Consider the following 25,766-nt stretch of genomic DNA (forward strand, 5'->3'; position numbering starts at 1 on the left):
TGATGCTCTTTTTGGAGGTCACCCAGTCCCTGGAGGGCCAGGTGATTTTCTTCCATTTTCTTTTTTAAGTGGCAAACTTCCTGGCCTAAGGTATCCCTTTCCTGAGTAAGAGCCTGCATCTGGGCCGCCAGGTCGCGCCTCTGCCTTTGAAGGGCACCAGCTTTCTGGCGCTCTTCATTAAACTCTGCCTGGGTATCCAGGTCTTTCAAAATCAATGTATTGCTCTCCTCTTTTTCGCTATCCAATTGGCTTTGCAGGGTTGCTACCTGCTTTGTGCATGCCCTGTTGAAATCTATCTGTTGCTCCAGCTTTTTCTGGCTCTGCAGTAGGGAGTCCAAACCTTCTTGATGCTCCTTCTGCAAGGCCAGAATTCTGGTATCCTGGTCTGCCTTTTCCTGTTGCAGGATATCCATATCCTATTTTATTTTAATGATATACTACTGTCTACTATCATTTTCAGACTCCTGGCTCCTGTGCAGCCTCTGCTCAGAAGAGTCCAGGTCAGATTGGGCCTTCTCTAATGCCATCAGCTGCCTACTTGCCAGATCTTGGCCTTCAGCACATTTGTCCTGTATGGCTCCCATATATAAATATAAATATGCCGCTATCCTGGCAATCTTGTTGTGCTCATCTTTGGCTTTAGGGGCCATGTATAGTTCACTCAGGGCCACATGTAAGGGACCCTGATCTCTCCATTTATCTGACCCTGTTGCAGTGATCTGGGGTGTGATTTCCTGCAACCACATTGTCTGATCCTGTTCCGTCCACTCGCCTCTCACAAATAGCTTATGTAAGAGGTGCTCTCTGGCTATTTTGATGTCTACTAGTGTTGTCTTTCTGGAAATTGATTTCCTTCCTGACTTACAGAAGTTAGTATTTTATTTTGCAAAACAGACCGTTTCCTTATGCGTTCCTTTGAGGAGTGCTTTTACAGCGTAACACAGCGTGGTGATCCAACAGGGTTTATGTATCCTGTCAGTTAGCACACTGTATTAAGCTGCACCCACTTTGTAAGTGACTTCAATACAGCACTCCAACTATGTCAATGCCTAGTCTGGGATGCCCAATGGAAGCCCTTATTTATATATTTTTATGACAAGTTCATCAATCTGGATGATGAACCCTTATATAACGCCCCTCTCCTACAATCCCCTTGACCTCACTGAGCCAAGAAGTAGGTTTGTTTTGCAAATTAAAAGGTTTATTGGAACAATTAACCAATATATATATATCACACTTTTATGAATACATTTATATTTGATAGCACACTTATGAATATAACAGTAATCAACAATGGATAATATTACACTAGCACACTTATTTAATTACTTAGGAGTTGGTATAGAAAGGATAAGGTAGCAGAGAATACTTTGTATGGTTTCAATGAAAAGCAATGATGGAAAGAATGCAGCACAGAAATAAACTGATATGGTTTCAACAATAGATAAGATGATCACTTTTTTCTTTATGACAACTCACTCTCCCCTATGCAATATGAAGAGATGGAAATGGGGGCACACAGGTTTTCAGGAATACAATCAAAAGCAGTTCAGTTCCCCCCTAGCAAGCTTAGAGCAACCGGTATGCTTTTAAAAAGTCAAAAATTCTTTTACATGTGATTTGCAATGAAGTGAAAAATATGCTGAAAATGATTTTAATTTCCTATAGGAGATTCAGGGTAGGTAATAGCTACTTTGACTTAGTTCAGGTCAACACTAGCAATGATTCAGGAATGATTATCAGAGTGAAAACGAATTTCAGCCATGAAAAGCAAGAAGCAGCTATTTTTACAAGTGGTGAAATTGAGCCAGTTTGCAATTCGTTGCACTTTTTCCGAGTGCGTTGATCGTGATTATGGAAAAACTATAAGGTTCTTAGCTTTAAAATGAAAGTTAAATCTCGCTTCTAGGCCATACGGTTCAAAAGATACAGACGTTTTTGTGGAGGTAGATTTTCAGAAATGAAGTAAAGATTCAGAATGACAAATTACACTTTCACAGCTTTGAAATCACAGAATGGACACACAATTTCTATGCAGTTCTGGACAGGTGGATACTCACTCCTAATTTTGGACTGGAATAGGCCGCCACTGGTTCTGCTCACAGCGTGTCCTCTGGTCTGGGTCTGGCACTGCACAGCGGTCTGGGTTTGTCTGCTATCGGCACTGCACAGCAATCTGGTCTGGTCTTGGCACAGCGGTCTCGTCTGGGACAGCGGTCTGGTCTGGGTCTCTGGTTCCGGCAAAAGTTCTTGGTAAAGAAGCATAAACAGCACAGCCCGGCTGTTTTATTCTAATGTGCCCCTTGGAAGTCTGGGGTAAAATCAGTTTGCAAGATTGGAAGGCCACCTGAGAAGAGTTCAGCTTGCAGTAGGCCCTCTGCTTAAAAGTTCTGGAATCTGGAGTCTGGTTTTCTTGTGCAGTCCCGCCAATGTTCAGGTGATGAGTGAATCTGGAAGTCCCCTACTAAGGCGTGCCATCCTTACTTATAGCAGAAATTGCATCACCAAAATGGGTGTGTGCATGGGCATAACTAAGCCTGCCCCTCACAACTTATCATTGGCCAAATTTTCCTCTCTCCCTTGATTGGGGGAAGGAAATGCAGTGTCATCATGATGAGGTATGTTTATGGGTCAGAGAATCCTCCCCTTGTCACTTTGCACACAAATCTATTTTCGATTCAAATGCATATTAATCTATGTACAATTTTTCTAATATTATATGTCCAGTTAACATATTTTCTGTAGCGCCAAACCATCCGATCCCTGTCTTTGTCAGATTTTGTGTCCACTTCTGACAGAATTCTGCCCTTTTCATCCAGAACACAATATCTAAATTTGTCCAGAATTTACACAAATGTGCGCAAGGAATATGGGCATCAGATGATGAAGTGTCAGATTTTTAACGTACAGTCATTTGGAGTAATACCCTATTTTCTGCTACTACCCCCCAGAACATACCACAGAGTCCTAGCACCTCTTAAAATGTGCACAGAAAAATCACAGGAATAATGATATTATTTATATAATTTTGAAAAATTTGTACTATGAATTATCCATCTTTATAAAATTATGCTCTGGCCCAGATGGGTGTGGTTAAGTCCCAAAGCACATGGGGGAATTTCTGGTTTGTCCACTTCATCCATGCTCAGCTGGCTCACAGAGGCAGTTCCCCTCCCAGTTCCGTCAAAGAGGAAGCCATTTACGACTTCCTGATTTAGCAATTGCTTTGAGCCAAGGGAAGTTCATTGTTCTGTTTCCCTGCAGTCCCAGGTACCCCTCCCCTGATTCAATCAGAGAGGTGTAATCTCCTTTTGGTGGGAGAAGCAGAAGGTAGGCCAGGCCTGTGAATGCAGTTGCTGGGCAAGTTTCAACTCCTGTCGTGGGTAGTTGCCGGGCAGAATTCAATCCCTTTTAGCCAGGCTTCAGCCAAAGGTCACTTTTGTTCCGATTTTTCTTCATTCAAATCAAACTTACAATTTTTACACATGCAGCTACAACGCTGATTCTAAGTTCAAAACTATGACATTAAAACAGTTGCAACCTATGTGACACTCAAAAGTAGGTCACTTATTTATTTTAAACATTTCGATTTTAGAGGCTTTAAATCCAATTTCACTTGAGCTGCTGACATCCACAGCTCAGCCAGTTTTGTTATGAACATTATTTTAGGCTCTTCATCTTTTCAGATTTTGTATGCACACAAGACTTCATTCTACCAGACATCTGCTGGTGTTCCGTAAGATTTTTGAATATCTTGCAATTTTTGTAATAGGCGTTTTGAGCTTGCATTCAGAGAAACAAAGGTGATTTCAAAGCGCTTTTTGAGCTAACAGGCACTGCTGTTTTTCCTTTGGCACCACGTCTCACTCATGGCACTTCTGGCCCATCACGCTCGCACTGGTGGGTGGCAGGTCAGGCGACCATTTTGGTGTGTGCAAAAACTGCACGGTTTTCCTGGATTCTGGCGCAAACGTGGGCTTTTCGCCCATCTTGGATTTTCTAAGCCCACAGCACCAAATGTTGCAGCATAATAACTCGAACATGTGTCAATACACCTGACACATCACACAGTGTCATTGTACCATCCTGAAACAAATGGTGTGGTGGAGTGGTTTAACTGTACCATCATGCACATTGTTCAAATGGGCAGGCTGTGCAGGCGAGATTGGGAGGAGGAACTGCTGTGGATGGCATATGCATATAGGCTGTTCCCACATGCCACAACAGGGCTGGTTCCCTTTGAGGTACTAAGGAGAAGGAAGCTTCATAGTACAGTGTGCTCTCCATGGCTGAGGAGGGCGAGGTTTGTGTACTGCATGTGTTTAAGAGAGGGCTGATGATATGAAGGGGAGGTATGGTCTACTCAAATGTGTCAAAAAAGGGAAGTTTAGTGTGGGGGATCAATTTTGTGTGTGGAAGGGGAGGGTGAAACTTGCTTTTGGGGTCCCCACAGAATCCTGGGAGCATTCCAAGATGTGGTGGTGATGGATGATGGCAAGGTTTGTAACAAGGGCAATCTGGCCAAGACTGGAAAATGTTTTTGTTTCTGTGTGTGTGTCTGTGAGTGTGTGCATGTGTGTGTGTGTGTGTGTGTGTGTGAGAGAGAGAAGGGGGAGGTGTGTTATGTTGTCTTGGAATGTGTAGAAGCTTATAGACTTTGGGTTACAGACGTTTGGGGAAGAGCCATGAGACTGGTGGTTGGTGAGAGAGCTGAGAGCAGATGAGGAAGCTCTTGGTGACATTCCAATCCACTGATGTATACTAAATATTCAAGTCAATACATCTTCAGAACAAGGAACCAGTCTGTCTCAGTGTCTCCATATCTGTAAATCTATGCATATGACAATAGGCCATCAAAATGTTCAAAAGCGTTTTGTCTTACAATTGTTTTGCGTTTTTCATTTAGTTCATTTTACCAGAATTAGCAGCTGTAGCTTATTATCCATATTAAGAAATAGATAAACAAAAGAAATTAACAATCTGCAGCAATGACTTCCCACTCTTTCCCTAAATCAGGTACCTTCAAACGCACCTCACACAGCACCTGACTTTTACCTTACACATTAAATCTTCAACTTAAACTGATAGTTTAGCAGTCTTTCTAACAATGCCCACTCAGAGCTTTGAAGTAATTTTCGGGTATATAAATGTGTGCATGAAACGCTCCATTTGTACAAGTTTAAGAATACAAATATCAAGTACGTATCTAGCACTTCAAGGTGGTTACCACCTTCTAAGCACCATAATGAGTTCTATTACTACCCAATTCAATGGTACTGTTTATCAACTTGCCAGATTACAAAACTTTGACTTAAGGTTTCACACAGATGTCAGAGAGGAGAGCTTAATTAGTCAAACATGATACATCCAGCCCTACTCTTGGTTTTAAGAAATCTGAGCACATTACTCCTGCCCTGTAATTCCCATACTGACTTCTGGTGCAGCAATGGATCATCTTTCAAACTTTATGCTTACTAACTCTCAGGGAACACTGTGCTCTGCGACTCAAATACCTATGGCAATTACAAACCCCTTTAGGGAATAGGATCCACATTGGAATTCGCTCTGGCTTCATTCAAGCATACACCTTTGAGAGACAAATCCCTCGGGGAAGTAGGTCTGGCTGCATGGCAACTAATCTGACTAGCCTAAGAATGAGATAAAAACAGGAGTAAATGAGTGAGTTAATGTCATGTGTATTATCTACTAAGAACAACTTTTTAAAACAGTTACGTTTAATCTAACAAAAAGTAAGGTTTACAAACAGTCCCAATTGTTTCAGTATATTGGTTGCAGGGTCTACATAGATACAGTTGCAGTTCCAGCCTGGATACTACATCCACTCATTGTAGGAATTCCTGGAATAGATGATTTTCTTAAGAATGTGTAGATGGTGATGAATTGAAGCTTGAAAATATAGTTTTGTGTAAGAGATGATGCCTCAGTTCCCCACTTCATCACTGGTTTGGAAAATGTTTCCATTGTCACTGGCCCAAAGAACAGGATGGAATTTGTATTGGATGGGTCACAAAGATGGATTTAACATATGCGCTTGTTGTAACAATGTATCATACATTTATCAATATTGTATCAGTAGTATAGCAATTTATCAAACCAAGAAGGATGAAAAGTAAAAATAGCCCATTGGATCTGGAACCTGTGACATGTAGGGTGAATGCAGGTCTCCTGCAGTACGTGCTTAACTCCATGATCACCCTGACCAGCTGGTTGAACAGGAACTATGATGGTGTGGCTGACTAGTGACCAGCCAGCTGTTACTAAGGATGACTAGAGAATGGAGGTGTTCTGAAATGTAAGTGTGACAGTGGGTACCCCAGATTTGATAATTCAGTGATATTGCAATGTTTTGTCTAATGGCAATGGTAGGAGAGTGCTTTATAGCATTACAGCCCAATACTAGACAACACCATATCAGTGTGCCACCTATTCCAGTGCTTTTGATCATGGTTCGGGACCAAACTTCAGTGGCTACCAAGGACAATGCTTGCTTTGGGCTACATGTCCCACATTTTCCTGCTCCCCTCCCAGGCAGGCTCACCTTCGTCCAGGTTTCTACCCATCTGCGGTTTGTGTCTACACACCCTCTTCTTCTACTTTTATGGGGTCCTTAGGCATGCAGGGCTGGTCACATTGTAAAGGACAGAAGTTAAGGACATCTGCTGTTTGCCACCTTTTGCAGGGAATGGACAGATGTTTCAAGAGTTCTTATCTCCTTTTCCTTTTTCTAGCTCCTTTGTTGTCAGATCAGTAACGATTTGAGCATTATAGAGGATGAATATCATTCCACTGTTTCTGAGAAGTACCTTTGCCCACTGAAAGATCTTTTGCTCACCACCTTCTGAACCTCTCCTGTTCCCAAAGAAAAACAGACTATCCATAAATAACTGTTACCCTGCACCCTTAAATCCTGATCTGTGATGAAACAACAGATTGAGCTACATGACCCTTTAGAAATTAACTCTTTTTGTGGCCTACCTAGACTTGGTTCTCCTCCTTCTTCAATTGGTTCGTTTCTGCCTTGGCCCCATACAGATACTGCAAAATCTTAGTTAACCATATAAGTGGGATTGTAGGGAGGGGTTGCTGTCATTTTTGTAGAACATCTCATGGTGGCTCCAATTTCCATTGGCCCCCTTATTGAGGAGTGGAAAAGTTTGTTAGTCACGCAGGATTGAAGTCCTTTTTGAACAGATCCTTTTCTTATTCCTTTTTTGCTCCCTCTGCACATTCTCTTGTGCCCAAATCAATAATCCTGCTCATCTTGAAGCAATTACACGATAAGTTCCTTGTAATTTCTCTCCCCCTCACAGTGTGAGCACATGTTTAACACTTACAAGAGCTCCACTGATCTTTTGAACTCTACTTCTCCCGAACAAACACCAGGGAACTAAACACACATTGCACTCTGGTTTAAAGGTGATTTTTTAAAAAAACCCAAGCAGGCCAGAAGGTGAGCTGAGCGTCATTGGCTAAAACACAGTGGGCCATGTGACAAACTGCTCCCAGGCATGTCAAGTTTACAATAAAGATATCATCAAGGCAAACAACATGTCTGTGCATAAGACCTATGCTGCTGTAATTGAAATTCATATCTTATTTAAACTTGTCAATAACCTTGCTAATCCTAACTCTTGTTTCCCTGCTATTCAGCTATTGTCATCTTTGTGTGAATAGTTAAATGTTTTTTATAATAGATTTAAAAAAAAAATATAAGCTTAGCCATGATTGACAAGCATCCATCTGATCTTCTATTCCTACCCTATGTGTCTCTTTGGTTGCACCCACAGCTTTGCCGACTGACCTCAGGATCAGCTAGACACCCTGATAATATGACTTAAACCAACCAACTATGAAGCTGATCCAGTCCCAGGCTGGATGCTTACTCAGTGTCTAAATCTATATGTCTCTTACATCTAATTTACGATTGATTTACGAATCTTGCCAGAATCCATGCTTTGCACTATTAAAGATGAGATTATGTCACCGCTGTTGAAAAAAATCAGCCTTAGATGCATCTTTCCTTAACAACATTTGTCCCATTAATAATGTTTCCATTATTGCTAAAATCATGTAATAAGTGGTGGTGAGACAGCTTGAATAAGGTTTCTGGCATAAAGCATTGGCTGAAGTGGCCAGAGGCAATGGCCGTTATGCTTCATCTACCATCTGCATTTGATACAGTGTACCATCCCATGTTATTTCACACTCTGGTTGCCGTGGGTCTCCCAATCATCTAGGACCACCTGGGATTTGTTCCAATGTTTAATTTCAAGAAGATCTCAAAGAATACAGTTAGGGGCATTTCTTTTCTGACGCAACCGAAATCTCTTGAGGAGTGCTGCAGTGTCTTCCCTGTCCCAGATTCTGTTTAACCTGTACTTCACTCCTTTGTTGAATATATTATGCTCCCTTCTTGTATTCATGCAGTCTTACGTTTATGACATCCAGGAGTACCTGGACCTGTTGGGGATTGAGAATGAGTTGCATCCCCTGTTGTTTGAGGGTTTTCAAAAGAGCATTCCTTGTCTTTCAGTTCTCAATTGAGCCACAGTCATGGGTGCTGCTGTTAATGCTTGCTTTGACTATGCCAATGCACCCTATTTAGGTCCCCCTACTTATCTGATTGATATACTCCACTGAGCACAGAATGTGGCCTCCAGTAACTGGCCTACATCTCGAAGGACAGACAATTCTTCCAATGGCTTAGGGTGAAATATAGAATTCAATTCAAGCTAAACTGACTCACATTGAAATGTGTGTACAGGTATGCCCCACCATATCTAAATAATCTATTGCCAAACTATGTTAGTGACTCTATCTCAGACCTCCTATTCTCTATCCCTTGCTTCAAACTATCCTCCAAGGAAATAGAGAATGTGTGCTACAGGCTGCCACAGCCTGGAGTGTCCTTCCCTGAGAAATCCAAACCATCAGCACCCTCCCATCCTCAGGCATTTGCCTCAACATGCTCTTTCTTTCCAATAAGCTGCTCCATGACCAATGCCTAAAACCACTTTGGGTAAGAGTGGGCTGTACAAGTGTTTTAAATCAGTCAAAAAACAAGGTTGTTGATCACATGTAGTATTGCTGACCTGAACCAGCAGGGCACGAGCAATCTAGCGTTGATGCTGCTTGTTAGTTGGGTTTAGAACACTCAGTTTATCCTTTTTTTCAAATCTTCAATGAGATGCTGCCTCATTCATGCCACACTTTTTATAGATTTGTAGATAAAATAGCCTTGTGTGAAAACATTTATTGATAAACAACAAATTCCAGAAAACTCTTTAAATATCAACCTTCAATAGGCATTGTACGATTGAAAGATTAAACCTGTGGCCCACTACAAAGACACTTGTGATGTTATCTTGGATTCATTGAGTTGGACACCATTTGTTTATTTTAAAAACAGAATACTTAACTGTAAAGAGAAGACTCTTTGATTCTGATTGGTTTGAAACCATTAGGATAACACGTGATCATAAACAATCATCAATTCTTAGCACAGAAAAAGCTTGCTAAATTATCCAAAGTGACTTCATGCAATTTCCCAACGGATTCTGTAGAAATTAGTTTTTGCGATTTCGATGAAAGCTCCTTCTAACCCAGGAGATTATTTATATATGTCTTAATAAAAGACTGCCAGGTTTTTGCTGATACATTATCTTTTGGTGGAATGTCATGCTCTGAACTCCTTATGCAGCACTATTTTTGAGAGATGTGTGCATCATGTTGATTGGCTCCCTACTGGGGTATTTTGGTACAGGCTGTCCACAGACCATGAAACCCTTTTAACTTGTGAATTCATCAGATTTTTAGTAGCAATCAAACTGATTGAATTTAATTACATTTTAGTTTGTAGTCTGAAGGAATGTGCTTTTGTAATCGAATAATAGAGTATATGATGTGATTAAATATTGCATTAATGTGTTCTGTTTACTTCATTTTGTTATAAGTGAAGCCATTTTCACTATGTATCAATTAACTATTTTAATGCTTCATTGTAATATTTTGTATATTGTGTCAGGTTTATTTATTGAACCAATTCACAAAAAGTTGTGTCCTGATAAAGACTTTTCTATACATAGGAGATTGGACAGTCATAGTCTAGGTACCCTTACTTTTCTGGCCAAAACACAGAATTTTGACATGCTTATTACCTTTGTGTAATATGTAAACACCTATATGAGGCTCGGCATGAAGTTGTAAATCGTTGTTTTTTTCTATCTTGAATAGAGATTAATAAGTATAACCTGTAAGGGGGCTACTGCATTTCTTGATCTACAGATGTCTAAAACTTTGATTGATTGTTCGGCTAAACTTTGTTTTTAAGTAACTGTTATTCCTTTTTTGTTTTGTTTAAAGAACCACTCACAGTTTTGAAAGTGCAGTTATAATAAAAAAGTAGCATTTGTTAAAAGAGCAACTTTGAATTACAATATTAAAATAAGTATTTGATGGAAAATTGGCAATCAAGTAATAGGTTGATTGAATAGGATTTATGTAAACAACTTATCGGTTGTAAATGGAGTGATAAGACCTATTGAATACTGTATGTGTTTTCTGATTGAACCACAGAAATCAAAAGTAATCCCTTCCTAATATAGGTGCATAATAGCTCTATATAGTATACTGTAGATATCTCTATGGACAAAATCTAGCCTTAAGAAAATGAAAATAGATATATTTATGAATGTATTTAATGAGGACATGCTTTGGTCTCCAGAGTTCTGCCCCTGTTCAGTTCAACTAACGCACATTAGTTTACATGTGTCATGTATGTCAAGACCCCCTCGAATGTTCTTGAATTGATTTGAATGAACATGAATGTACTCATTTAATTTCAAAACAAGACACATTCTTTTCCTATACTCTATGGGTTGTTACCCATCTTCTATGTATACTTGTGCACATATTTACAATGGTTACCATAACATTTGTTGAAGTATTACTCTCCCCAGTCTCTTAACAGGTTCATAATGTTTACACTACATCCTAGTCAGAACCCAGTAAAGCTTGCTATGTTTCTACAAAGTAATGCTGGGTTGATGGAACTGTCATTGTTTATATGTGTGGTGGTGTAATATTATTTATTCCATACCTATTTTTAAAGTATAGTATATGGTACACTTTTTAGAAATACTTGGTCTAGTTTATTCTCTAAATGTATTGATGTTGTTGATCTAAGTTGGTTCATTACAATGATACCACCCCACTTCCTGACCCTCGTCTCCAGAGAATTACTGGCAGTGTAATTCAACAAGGGTTAGGTTGTATAAGAAGTTTGGGTGCCTCTGGGGAACCTACAACCCTATTTATAAGTTCACAGACAAACCATGGTTGTCTATGGTTTTATCATGGTGAACCATGAACAAAGTCCATGGATGACCATGGTTTGCCCATGCTTTAGGCCAAACATAACCATTGATAACCACAGAGGGTAAATGGCGAAGAGACAGAACTTGGATAGTCACGTCTAACACTGTCAATGGGACAATGTGCATACATGGTTGTCCTTAATTCTAATTAGTTTGGAATGCCTTGAACAATCGTGTAGTAGACCTGAAAATGTACATGTTCTATTTGTTTATACCTTATTCATTGTACTGTGTATTTTCAATAATGTGCGGCTTAAAATTACAACCATTTATTGCCATTGATGCCTATGGTTAATAATAAGCACACCACAAGACCACAGTTCCAGGAGCGAATGTATGGCAGAGATAGCAATTCCGGTTGAATCCTTTCTCTGTCAGGAATAACAGAATATTCCTTTCAAACAACATGCCACTGGGTGAGCAGACACCATGTTAACCCATGGAAAACACCTTTTTATAACAAATCAGATTTTTTTGGGGAATGGAACATGCATTTTTCTATCCTGATAGTAGAAGCTGCATGTTTGCCTTGATTTTCTTAACATGTATCCAACATGCTCAGATTACACACTGATTTTGCTAATACAATGATTTACATCATCTAGACTTAGGAGATGGAGAGGGGAATCATTTTAGTTGGGCTGATGCTAACTTCAATTTTAGAAGGGTTGGATTTGAGTTCAGAAATGTCATGCTGAAAAACAGTGTCAGACATTGGGCTTGAGTTATGCGGTACGAGTTATGTGGTAAATCGGCAGCAAATACACCGTGGTGGATTTAGCGTTAGAACCATGCATTACTGCAGAGTTACTGCTGAATTACAACCTACCGGGCGCACGCCCACATCAATAGCGGTAACGGTAATACTGCCTAGTGGAGTTCCCACAGAAAGCTCTGTGATACGATGAAAACCCAGTAAAAAAAGTGGAGTTACCCTTACCACCATGGCAGTCCACGGAAATTCCACGGTAATTCCGTGGTGGAAATTTGTCATTGTCAAAAAGGAAGCTGCATGGATCCATTTTGAAAAATATAATCCATCCAATATCTCGGCATAGGAGTGAAATCCATACACCCAGCTAAGGTCAAACATGTCCACAGGAAAGGGCAAAGGCAGGGTCCGCGATATGAGTCAGCGGAAGCCAAAATTCAGTGAGCAGGAGCTAAAGGTGTTGGCAGAGCAAGTGGTTGCCAACCTTGATCAGCTATATGGGGCAACGCACAGGAAGTCCAGCCAACAGTGCAAGAACAATATATTGGGCCTCATTCCGAGTCCGGCAGGTAACCCTGCCAGTGCTACCGGGGGGTTGCTGCCAGACTCAGAATGATTTACCGTTGCCTGACCTCCCGGCGGCCGGGAAGTCAGGCAACGGTAATTTTGTTAATCCACATTCCCATAGAGTCCTACAGGACTCTGTGGGAGTGGAGACACAGGAGCACCGGCACAGTTAACAATGGTGCCGGTGCTCCCATGACAAGTCTGCCTACCGTGGCCACTGGCCCGGCAGGGTCAGACCTGTCGGGCATAGTGGCTCCGGCAGGCAGACTTGTAGTTTGCCAGTCCGGAAAAAAGGGTGCCGGTGAGCTTACCGGCACCCTTGTTCCCGGACCGGAGACTTTGAATGATGGTCACACTGTGCAAGATACAGTGCAACGAGGCTCTGAGGAATTTCAAATCCAATTTTATAATCATGACAATATAATTTCTCAACGTGGCACCTCTATACTCGGGCTTGATTAATTTACAATTTGCTGCGAATGCGCATGCGTTTCTGCATTTCACTACATTTAACTATATTAGCTCCCTGCGAACTGCACAGTGGCTTTTTGGAACGCGGCAGGCTCGCGATATACAGCTCATAGGTAAACTAACCCTTATTCCCGATAGGGACACATGCTACCAGACAGGTATTAGGATTATGAACTCAGAAGGCAACTATTAGTTACCACAATGTTTGTGTCCCCACAAAGCGTGACCACATAATCTATCAAGAAGGTAGAGGCAGCACCATCAGAGGTATTTGTGAGATGTTCAGAGGTAGTGAGGAATATAACAAAAGCTACGTCTGATTTCAGTTTAGGTGCATACTGCATTTGAGAAGATATATTTTGATCATAATAATAACAACATATTCAGGTACTGTCTCTCCAAATGAATATTCACAATTATTATAAAGGAGAAGAAATGTTGAGCACATATTTATGATATTTCATATGTTTTTGTTTTTGTTTATGCTTCAACCTTCACAAATAGTATGTGAATTATTGTTTTGATTGTCTTATTTGAATTTTGAATTTGCGTCAATCGTTATTGATTACATATGAGTGGCTGTTTACTTTACACATGCCTTTATTCTGATAACTATGTAAGTTATGCTTATGACTATGTGAATTATGTATCAGTGCCCTACAGCCCTGATGATGGATTATGGCCAAAATTAATTGGCACCTATTATTTTGGCACTGAACAGTCAGGCAGAATTTATGCCTCTGTTATTAAAATTTGAATTATGAAAAGTGGATTTTCCACCAACACAGACTGGATTGAAATGTGTTTATGAGTTTGGGAAGATTCTACTTTTTGATTTACATTACAAGTAACTCCGGTAGGAGTACAGGGAGTGAGCACACCTAGAATCAGATTAGTTTCTGGTTCTACTATTTCGATGTGTATGAACATACTTTGTGCCAAGGCAACAAGGTGTGCTCCAAGATATTCCTTCGAGTTATTATTAATATTGAATTTATTTAACCATTGCCGGTGCCCACCCTACATCTCCTGGAAACGTATAATGAGGCACATTTTCTGAAATCAGGGACAAGGTGGTGGCCATAGGACATGTCCAACTTATTTGTAGAGGACATGAAGAAGAGGTGGGGTGACCTCAAGGCCAGGGTCACGACCCTCATCTCCAATCCAATTCTCCTTGGCCTCAAGCCCAGGGATCGCATCTCTTCAGGACTGATATCTCTGCACTGGCTCCCAGTGTTTGCAATGGTTAAGTTCAAAACCCTCTGCATCGTCCACAAGGCCTTCTGGGCCCTGGTCTTCAATACCTTCAACTCTCTCTTCCTAAATATCTTCCCTCTCAAGCTCTTCTCTCATCTGTCTCCAACACCCTCAGGGTCAGTCGCTTCTCCAAGCAACGAGTTGGCGGTAGATTTCTCTCCTCGGCTGGGGCCTCCCTCTGGAACAGCCTCCCTGCCTCTCTGAAACTTGAGGAGAACCATCTTCGGTTCTGGAAGCATCTAAAAACTTTCCTCTTTGCTTCTGCTTTCTCTCCCCCTCTCCCCTGCTGAAGTCTTGGCTAATATTGTGACTGCACGGGTTACCTGGTCACCCAGCTGATCTCGAGCTCAAGCCCTGCCAGTTGCACTCTTGCGCTGCCTCCCTGGCATCCCCTGCACCTGGGGACTGTTTTCGTATCCATACAGTCCCCAAACCAGCACTTATGTCTGCACTCACCCTGCACTTGACCCCAGCTGGTCGTTATTTATTTATTTAATGTTATTATTTTATTATCACATGTACTGTACGTTCCTCTCCCCACCCCCTCATACTTTTCTTTTCCCCCTTGCCTTGCACTTGCACGATCTGAATGACACCTGGCCTAGTAAGATCGTTGTCTGTCTTCCCTCTTTTCCCTTTCCCTTGTGTTGCCACAGCGCAACGTGCAGGGGGAAGGGAGGAGGGGAAGTGGCAGTGAGAAGGGGGTGGGAAGTGCACTTAGGGCAGCAATTGCTCTGATTAGTGCAGCCAGGGCAGCGCAGCTCTGGGTAAGTGCAAGGAGGCAGGCGACTGTAGAGGTTACAGTTACAGCCCCCAAGTGAGTGGTAGGCCCAAAGGCAGTGCAATGGAGACTGATCATGGAGGAGCCTGGTAACCAGTGAGGCTCTGAGGGTAGCCTGAGAACCAGTCGGCGCAGCTGACAGGTAGGTCAGCAGGGGAAGGAGAGAGAGAAAGCAGAGGAGAAAATAAAGGCCGTGAGCTGCTTTCGGAACTCAGGTGATCTGGCCCAAGTTTGAAAAGGGCAGGGATGCACCATTGGATAACGTGCAAAGAACACCTGCTACTGACACCGTGGGAGGAGATGGTCAGTGGGATACTGCACCTAGTCAGGAACAAGGGCTTCAGCACGGCATAGCTAGGAGCCAGCAGCCAAGCTGAATTTGGTGAATACCACTATGACACATGTAACGATGATTGCATAACCCTGCAGGCAGAAACCAATCACCATCCATATGAGGTCCCAGACCCATTGACAGCAACCAATGACCACCAGACCCCCCCCGCCCCTTGCATGACACCCATGCATAGCCAACATAGCCACCATGCAACCATGCAACTTGTCCCTGGCCATGGATGCACAACATTTGATAATTGCGTCACAGCCACAAGCCCCTTGGCTACCATGGCCCATGTACGTACACATTGAGGAGTACATATCTGACATCATGCCCACATTATGCACACACAACCAAATGCACTCCACCCACCTGAGTGCACCACCAACAATCCGGACGAACCACTAAACAGGACTGCCTATGGCCCAACTAATCCCTTTGATGCACCTCCAAATCTAGCAGGCCAACCCACACCTGGCTGTCCATACGCAATGTATGCCATGTACACAGTGGCTGACAGATGCCAGCCCTGCCAGGAGGCCAAACATACAGTGATGACAAAGCACAAGTGACAGCAAATGTTTTTTTCCAATGCACATCAGCAAAATGTAGTAACGCACATGTCAATTTGTCTCAACAGAAACTCAAGACATCCAGGAACGTCCACCAGGCCACCGAGACACTCCTCACGTCCAGCCGGACAAGCTCACAGGGCCAACACAGACCCCATGTGTGCAATCTGTGCCACCAAAAAGATGCCAGGACAGTGCCACATTGGGCCCGACTGCAGACGCACTGGTGGGTCGGGCTGAGGATGATAGCCACCAATCACAGCAGGCCACTGTGTAGACTAGTATGAGGATGCCTCGCCTTCATCCAGACACCTACATTCCCCCGTCTGCAATTTTTTGCCTGAGCCCTCCCCCTGCACATATTCTCACCACTGCACGCACCACCATCCAAGCATGATGTCTGCCGTGCCCTGCGCTATGCTGAGGACTCATCAGACAATCAGGCTAGGGATGCTCAGCATCATGCCCAGCACGAGGAACATGTTCAAATGCTAACACAAACCACCAGTCCCTGCCCCCACACTCCAGGCCATCTGGGACCGTATGGACCGGATGGAACAGATGCAGGCAGAAATGCGCATCATTGCACAGGAACACTTGGGTCATGCGGAGGTCATGCTTGACGGCATCCAGGGGGCCTTGGATATGGTGGTTGTTATTGGGAATGGGGTGGGGGTGGTGGTTGTTATTGGGGATGCGGGTGGGGGTGCTGGTTATTGTATGGGATGTTGTTGCCTGGTTGCCAGTTTTAAACACACTTGAATCTTCTTCATATTGGTAGTATCAATGTTATGCAATTTAGACAGATGCATTCATTGCATGTATGGGTGTCATGTCTCTGGAGTCAAAATAATGTTCTATGAGCTCCTGGTGGACCATCCAACCTTACCTTGCTTCCACACGTAGGGCTGGGGGTACACAGTCCACTCCTCCTGTCTCTTCCTCATCAGAGCTAAGGGAGTCATTGTTCTCATCTGCAGGCATTGCTAGCTTCCTGCGTATGCACATGTTGTGCAGCATGGCACAGACCACTATGATTTTCCCTACTTTTTCAGGTCTGTACATCAGTGCACCGTGCGTGTGATGTAAGCACCTGAACCGGGATTTCAGAAGGCCAAATGTCCCTCTCAATGCATGTTCTTGTTCTCCTCTGTGCATCATTTTAGGCCATCTCCTGTGTTGTAGCAGGGTTTCTCACGGAGGTCCTCAACCATGACATCTGCGGGTATACAGCGTCACCTGTAAGACATGAATGGACTGTGTGAGACATGGAGGTGTGTTGTCTGTGGCACAAGTGCATAGTCCTGACGTGCATACTCTTATGTGCATGTCTCTGTTGATGGGCACAGGGCACCTTGTGTGCATCAGGGTTGTTGGGACATGGTCAACATGGGGAACAGCTGTGACTGATGGTGAGATCAACATAACAGGTCATCTGCACGTTCATAGAGTGATATATTTTTTTCCGGGTTGTAACATGCCTGTTCAGTTGCCTAGGGTGGTACTAACGCCACATGGGTGCAGTCCAATGCTGGAAGTGTGTTGGGCAAATGTGCTATGCAATAGAACCTTGCCTTTGCTGCAGAACCTTGCCTTTGCTGCATGCACCTGTGCCTGTTTGATGGGCATGGAGATGTGCCGGTGTGCGTGCATCATTAGGGCATCCAGGACTTGGGTCCAGCACCTTTGAAAATGTGGGCTGATACATGCTATGCATTGTTCCTACTTTATGTTGGAAGGCACCTGTGCCACAGAAATGTAGGACGGATACAAGCTTCAGCAGGGGGGTGGGTGTTCGGGTGGAAATGGCACTCTGCAGTTGTGCCAGTGCCAGGTCGGCGATGGTTGGACCATCCAGTCTGTATGAGGTGACTAATTGTCTGTCCATGAGTGTCCATGGTGATGGTCAGACACGTGGTATTGGTGCCCTCCACTACATGCATCTCCTACGCCTTGGTTGTGCCAGTCTCATTCCCTGCAGGGTTCAGCATGCTGCTGTAGCTCAATGTAGAGTAGCAGGTTGTGGAGGCCGCAATCTACATCTGCTTGAGGCTGCATGTTGCATGGATGTGTGTTGGGGATGGGCCTTTTATATTCCACTTGAGTGGATCTGGTGCACTTGGGCCTTGATTTGTGACACCTATATGCATTTACCTCCACCTTTTTGGTGGAGGTAATTGTGATGTGATTTTTGCAGAATTACGTCCTATTTGTGGAGGTAATTATGCAGTTTTTTTACTTGTAATATGGCGGAAATGGGTTTTTGTTTTTTGGAGGTAATTCTGCCCACAGAACTACCTTTGGCTCTGATTCTGCAAATTCTTATGGGAGTTACCGCCGGAGGAAATTCCGCCGTAGGCAACTCCGCCAGAGGTATTTCCGCAAAATGTATTTGTTTGAGTTGTTATTTAGTGTAGTGGCAAAGTTGGTGGTAATGGAGTTACCACCAATATTACCACTTACCACCCCACTTGTAATGAGGACCATAATTATCCGCAAACAAAAGAGATGTGTAAAATCCAGGTTGAATATCAATGTATCTTGGACAAACTGTGGTAAAATTATAGTAAACAAAACCAAGGCTGGCCACATATAACAATGAACAACTTGGCTGTCTTTGTACATCCCTGTTACAGGAAACGACATCATGAACATCATTATAGAGATTATAGACAGACCATCGACAAAAATAAGTAGGCTAAATAGAACAGTGATGATAATGTATATTCTTGGGATCCTTTGTTTATCCATGATACTATGGACTAAAGAAGAGTGCCTATCTATCTATAACCCTGTAACATGGACAGAAACCATGAATGTAATGAATGTAATATATGGACAGATCATGAGCACCCCCAAAATCATAGACAGACCAGGAATGTATGTACATGAGCATCTCTGTTTCTACATGATAGCATGGACAATCGAGAATAGGGATGGGCGAGAAGAGAAACACGGCTCATACTCGCAATGACGTCAATAATGCAGTTTTACATTTTTTTGTAATATGGCTGGCATAATTGTTTCCTATAACTGAATTACCTATTTGTCATCCTTCTCAATATTTAATAAATTTTAGTTGAATGTACATCTTAGATTTAAAGTCGTAAACAACGTAGTAGTAAGTGATCAGAAAAAACTACAAGGCTGCTAGGAAACGTCTTTTTTTTTTAAATGACATCTTATTGTTCTACCAACTCTGGAACACAGGCCCAGAAATTGGTGACCGAGATTGGTCATCGGAAATCAACAGGCTCAGAGACTTCCATTGAGGAAGTCCCCAAATCAGAACGGGCATCATCCTTTTTTGCTACACACAGGAAATTAACTTTTGAAAGATAAAATCATGAACCCAATTAGACCTGGCAAACCGCAGAAGACTGAGAATGGGGTGCTTATTCCCTGTTCAAATATAAACAAAGAATCAGAGGGGTTGAGGTGGACGTTATGCCAATTCTTCCCCCAATTCAATGGGACAGATATGGTGGTGTACTTACCAAACCCAGAAATGTCCAAAGTAATTTAGAAAAAGAGAACTCACTTCTGCAGTCCTAACTTGGAAGCAGAAAGACTCCTTGACAAAGAGGAAAAGGTGTCAGTTCTACTAGAACAGCCTGTTTGGGGACGTAAACCAAGCAACATACAAACCGACTAGGACCAATTTAATTCTAAACGTTTGCTTGACTGTTTAATCAAAACATCCTTCAAGAAAAAAACCCGAAAAATGCTATGTTTATTGAATGCCTCTAACTTCCCTAATTTTTCTTTTCCTCTTCCATTCCACAGGTTCTCCAAAGAACACAGCTGTGATGTGCAGTCCATAGTTTTGCTATTTTTCCCATTCGTCTCCACTTTTCCCTTTCGATCCTTTTTTGTTTGAGATTACATTATGTCTGTTTCTTTTCTCTTTTCGTTTAGTTTTGTATTCATGATAAATGGTGAGGTCTAAGCAAATCCATTGAGGAGCCAGTTACTGCCTTTGAATCCCAATTCTCCATTTAACCACCTACTGTACATTTTCATTTTGAAACTGGCATTTAACCTTGAAACTACATTTAGGTGTCAATGTCCTATCCTTATAGCTTGATGGTAAAAGTGCATAAATAAAGAAACTTAAACTATCTGTGAAAAAACAAAATAACCTTTGTTGTTAGCTGACAAAAAAAGACTCCTACAAAAAATCAGCCCATGCTGCATCTTTATTGCAGTGGCCTTTCGCATTTATATTTCTGGGCTTAGCTCTACTTGATCGAAATCTTTTGACCGGTTCCAATTTGAACGGATTTGTTTTGGTCGTGTTTTTGTTCTAAAATGTGTGGGGGGGTGACAATATATATATATATATATATATATATATATATATATATATATATATATATATATATATATATATATATATATATATACATATATATATATATATATTTAATTACATTATACCAAAATCCCCCCAAAAAATAATCAAAAAATTCAGTTAAAATGTCAATTTATTTCGATCAAGTATGCTAACGCCCATTGTAAGGAAGTAGGGGGTCGGTTTGCCCCTCCCATACACGCAACACGAAAAGGACCACCTGATCTTGCAATGGTGGGGGGACACCTTCCTTGCCCTTCTGTGGCCTCAGTGGACTAGTCCCTGGCACTCACAGAGGTGGGGCTATTGCAAGATACATCTGTGTACCCCAGACTCCATCTTTGGACTAGGCCGCATTCTGATATTTGTGAAGCCTTCTCTCCCCTCTGCAGTGCTGCGCACAGTGAGCATTGACAGCCCCCACCTTTTTCCTCCCGCGCCTGTGCCACCCAAGTCCATTTCTCACGGATGCCCTGGTGTGGATTGTTGCAAGCAAACAGTGTATTCTTTTCATCCTCTGAGGTCACTGCCCTGTGTGTGACCGGGCCAAATCATGACTTGTGGCCCATCTATCTCAACAAACCCGCTCCTGCACCTCTCAACCCCACTGTTGAAAAATGACTGCCTGCTCAACCCTGTGCACTTCCTTTGATGTAACAGAAGTGTGACCCTTCCTTGCTGATCACCCTCGAGTGCCCCCAATAAAAACCAATCTTCTGTCATGATATATTCTCTCTTAAACTCACACATGTCAATCGATCCCTTCCCGCTCTGAAGTGCCAGTCCTGACAACTGTTAATCACCCCCCCAACAAGTTACTTGGAGGGCAAGCCCCCCACACCTTTCACCTCACCAATGATCTGAAGCAGGATAATGTAAATATGTGTGTACAAATTATAGGCCTCTCTTAATGCTAAAGGTTTAGTTTACGGGTTATTCGTTACTGCATGTCTTGTAATAGCATGTAGATAGTTAGACAGTACCAGCCGCCTCTCCCGGACCAAACCCGACCTTCACCTCACACGGACCAGCCCAGCTGAACCACGTGATGCCCGCCAACCTGCCAAGCTACCAGCCAATCTCCTGGAGCCAGCCCCTAAAGTGCTATACTAGGACCCAGTCCCTCACCAATCCAAATGTAACTTGTAGACTGTATAGAAAACGTCACTGATGACGCTGTAACCCTTTATAATGTATTGTATCTGTATTGTTTGCCAGAGCGCTCTCAAGGCAGCAGAGTTCTCTGGATGCTGAATTTTACATAAAGACTTTATTGCCTCTCACAACCAATCTTTTCATCTCATTCCCTACTGGGATGTGTCCATTATTCTGAGTCATTTTTGCGATGTGGGGATTGAGCTCCTTCACTTGGTGATCCCTGGGACGTGACCAAGGGTGCACCGAGAGACACCCCCATGTCGTGCGGCGAGATCTGGGCCGCCCCCCACCAAAACCATCGCCACCACAGTTGACCAGTGAGCTACGCACCAGAGAGGTTCTAAGAGTTCTCGGCCATTGCAAATACCCGACTGCTCGCTGGGGTGGGTCACAGCTTGGTTGGGGGGCAGCCCTGATTGTGGATAGACTGTGAACGGAGGCTCTCGGATCACCCTGGACATGTGAGTATTGGTTGCGAGAATCTCCAAGGAGGGGAATTTAAAGAAGAAATGATGAGCATAAGTGTAGTGGTGAGGGAATAGTGGGGGAGTCAGATTGAGGATATAGGGCTCGTATGAGTGTGACTGGTAGTATTTTTCTTTATATGGCTATTAGGTTGTGAATACAGAAGTAACGGAATACGGAAAGAGTACGGGAACCTAGCTCCAAAAAAGGGGGTGGAAGCGGGCGCGGCATAGCATTGTCTCAACCAGTGCAGGAAATAAGTGGAAATGAAATAGAAAAACGTAGGAGTCTTGTGTAGTGAATAGACTCGGGAGATATTAGCAAATTCTTTTTCTTGTGTGCATAACTCTTTTAGAAGGCAGGCCGATAGGGGGTCAGGGAAGAGGGAACGAGGAGAGTGAGTGTGAAAGGAGGAGGTGATAGCGTGATCAAGGGAAGGGCGGGGGTGTAACTAGAAGGGCAGCAGATCTGTGTTTTATATTAATTGTTGTCAAGGTCAAACGCGTCAGTATGTCTAAGAGTATATGTAAAAAATGTTGTGTTGAATTTGTTCAGATCATGTTTTTAAATATGCTGGAGTCGAAAAGGTGTAAGTGAAAGATTCTTTAAACTGTGATGTTATAAGTTGCCTATTAAGGTGTTCTAAGGTAAACAGAAGTGTTTCTTGATTCTACTTGACACACATACACGAGTGCACATGAGAGTGAAGCAGGGAATTATGGGGGGAGACACACCCGTAGCACATATTTGCCAGCACCTCCCCCTGTAAAGCGAGAAAATCCAGAATTACCATGATCAGTGGCTCACTGAGATAAAGGAGGAAGGATCGTCCCAAGTATGGCCAGAAGGGGGGTCGTTTGACAAAAGAATATTAGATCTTGTGACAACCCACTTATTAGCCAAGTACCGGGGAAAGCAACTTCAAAATAGATGAAAAATGTTAGATCTCTTTAGGATGTTTGAAGAAGCACCTCCTGTGAGTGGTGCAGACAAGGAAGCGCTGTTCAAAACCGCACCTTCCCCAGCGGGGCGGGGGAGAAGTGGGTGGGGGAAGAGACAAAAGCAGGGGACGAAGAGCCCACTAGGCTTTATCCACTGTTAACTAGGCCTGCTGTGGGGTACAGTGACCCATTTTATTTGCCTGCGCCAAACACACCCTCTAAACCTGCAGCAACAGCCCCGCCTCCCTATGACCCTAGAAGGTTGTATGGTCCCATGTGTGCCAGTAAATCTTGCACGCCTAACTAATGATTTAAAAAGACATCTTGCTACCACACAAATGGAACTGACACAATTCAGAGCACTATGTGACAGTGGCCAAATATTGCCCAGGGGAGGGGAGCCACCGTCCATCTCAGCGGGCAGGCCAACACTGTCACCACTTCCATCCAGGAACCCACCTAGCCAGTCAGAAGACGAGTGGAAATCGGGAGAGTTTTTCTTCCATCTTAACAAATCCCCCATAAAGATAGTATGAATGGGACAAGAAGGTAGCCAAGCAAGTGAGGAGCAAGGAAGTGTAGTATCTGACAGGGAGATAGATGAAGCGTGGAGTGATCTGGAGGAATATGAGGAAGGAGTGGCGGCGGCAGGAATGCCACTGCCGCTACGAGAAGAGCCGGAAGATGGGGTGGTACGAGAAAACAAAAGGAGTAAAGGTAAGTAAGAAAGGGAGCACAATGAAATTGCAAATGCCACTCATTCATAAGGGAGCAGGGAGACCCCATTAAATACCATGGGCACAGATGGACAAGGATCATTTGTTGAAGGCATTGCCCCCACTTTCAGGATGGGCGGGAAGTGGATATATGCTTTTGAGAAGCATACCGCAGGGGTTCCACTGGCTATAGGGGACCTAAAGAGCTTGCTGGTGTCCGCTGTGGGAGACCAGGCAGATGGAGTGTGGGTGAAGGCTAGTTTCCCGGGAGTGATGATAAATTGTGACTGCCATGATGGGTCAGCATTTAATAATGTAAGGGCTCAAGTATGGGATGCACTGCGGAGGACCTTCCCTGATACCCCAGATTTACATTCGGTGATGCAATGCACCATGGGGTATGAGGAAGAGGCTGAGCAGTACATTCTTTGGGTGCAGGATCTGTGGAGATCAGAGACGGGCACGGCCTGGGACCAGTCAACCTCCCTTTTTTACTTTATCATCAAGAGAGGCCTCCCGAAGGAGGTACAGAAAGCCCTAAATAAAATTGCGGGGATAGAAGCCAACGGATGGCCTGAAGTTCAAAGCATTATAGTACACCATTGTAGGAGGATTAAAGAAAGAGAAAAAGAAATTGCCCGGAGGAGGTTGGCAGACGAGGCCAAACTTGTACAAAATAAGCTGGTGAAGGTCGCCGCGGTAACATCAGCCCTGCCTACTGAAAGACAGGGAGATGGGGAGGAGGGGTCCAGAGTCTCACTGGCAAGGATGGCAGCAACATGGTCAGCAAATGGACAGGGACAATGGGCTGGCGGAGAGCAGTATGAAGGACCACAATGGCAGGGAAGGCCTGGAAGAGGACGAGGTGGCTGGGTTTGGAGGAAAAGAGCCTCAGGGAGGGGGCCAGGGGACATGTTGGAATTGCGGGAGGTGGGGACATTTTTGAAGGGAATGCCACGCCCGACCCGTGGGATATTATCAAGGGCCCCAATGATCTGGAAATGAGCAGCAATTCAGCCACCCTCATCCGGGCAGCCCTTATAGATTACCTTTGGGTGGTCATGGGCACCAGGAGCAATATTACAATTATTATCAAAAAGGAACACAACCAATCCAGCAAGGGCCACAAGCTCTGCAACAGGACATGCAACCACAATTAGCATGTCAAAACACCATGGGAAACGCCCACACAAATGTTTTCGCTACTTCGTGGAACAGCAATGATCAGGGAAAGCATTTTTTCTGTCCTGGGAACAAATACCTAGCCAGATTAGGACAGCCCACAGAGAGCACTTGGGTGTCCAGTCCTATGAACTACCCTATGTCCAGACGATGCACCACTGGTGGGGGCGGAGATAGGAAACAAGCAGTTCCTCTTTATGGTGGACTCAGGAGCGGAAAAATCGTGCCTCATGGAAGGCCGGTTTCCGCTGTCAGGCCAACATTTGGAAACACAGGGATTCTCTGGGGCAATTTTAAAGGTTCCTTACACAAAAGATTTGGACATAACGGTGGGAGGAAAGACATTGCGGGCACCCCATTTGTAACACAAAGACTCGCCCATAAATTTGCTGGGGAGAGACCTCCTCAGTAAACTTAATGTGACCATCTCTTTTACAGAGCGAGGGATAGTGTGCTCCACTCCAGGGGTTTGCCCACTAAGAGCAATGCTTATGATCAGTACCATGAAAAATGAAGTAGCAGTGAGGGTGGTGCCCACGAACGCTGACATGTTCATTTATGGGATACAGGTACTAGCTAGAGTGGTGCCTGAAATACAAAAAGAATGGCGAGTATTATCCGATTTTATTTTCCGCCCAGTGGTAAACCCAGAAATTGTGCTGGGTACCATCCTCTCAATTGACCTAAAAGGGGTGCAAGTATCAGCTAAACATATTGTGGCAATAGGACTGGACACGCATGGATGTGAGTGGCGAACAGTGTTATGTATAGACCCGAATATAGCGCTACGTGATCTTACTGATGAAGAGCTGTTCACCAATAGTGACACTGATGGGGAGATATTGATGGAAATTTGT

The sequence above is a fragment of the Ambystoma mexicanum genome, chromosome 2p (assembly GCF_040938575.1).
Source record: "Ambystoma mexicanum isolate Mex_15411 chromosome 2p, UKY_AmexF1_1, whole genome shotgun sequence".
Lineage (NCBI taxonomy): Eukaryota > Metazoa > Chordata > Amphibia > Caudata > Ambystomatidae > Ambystoma > Ambystoma mexicanum.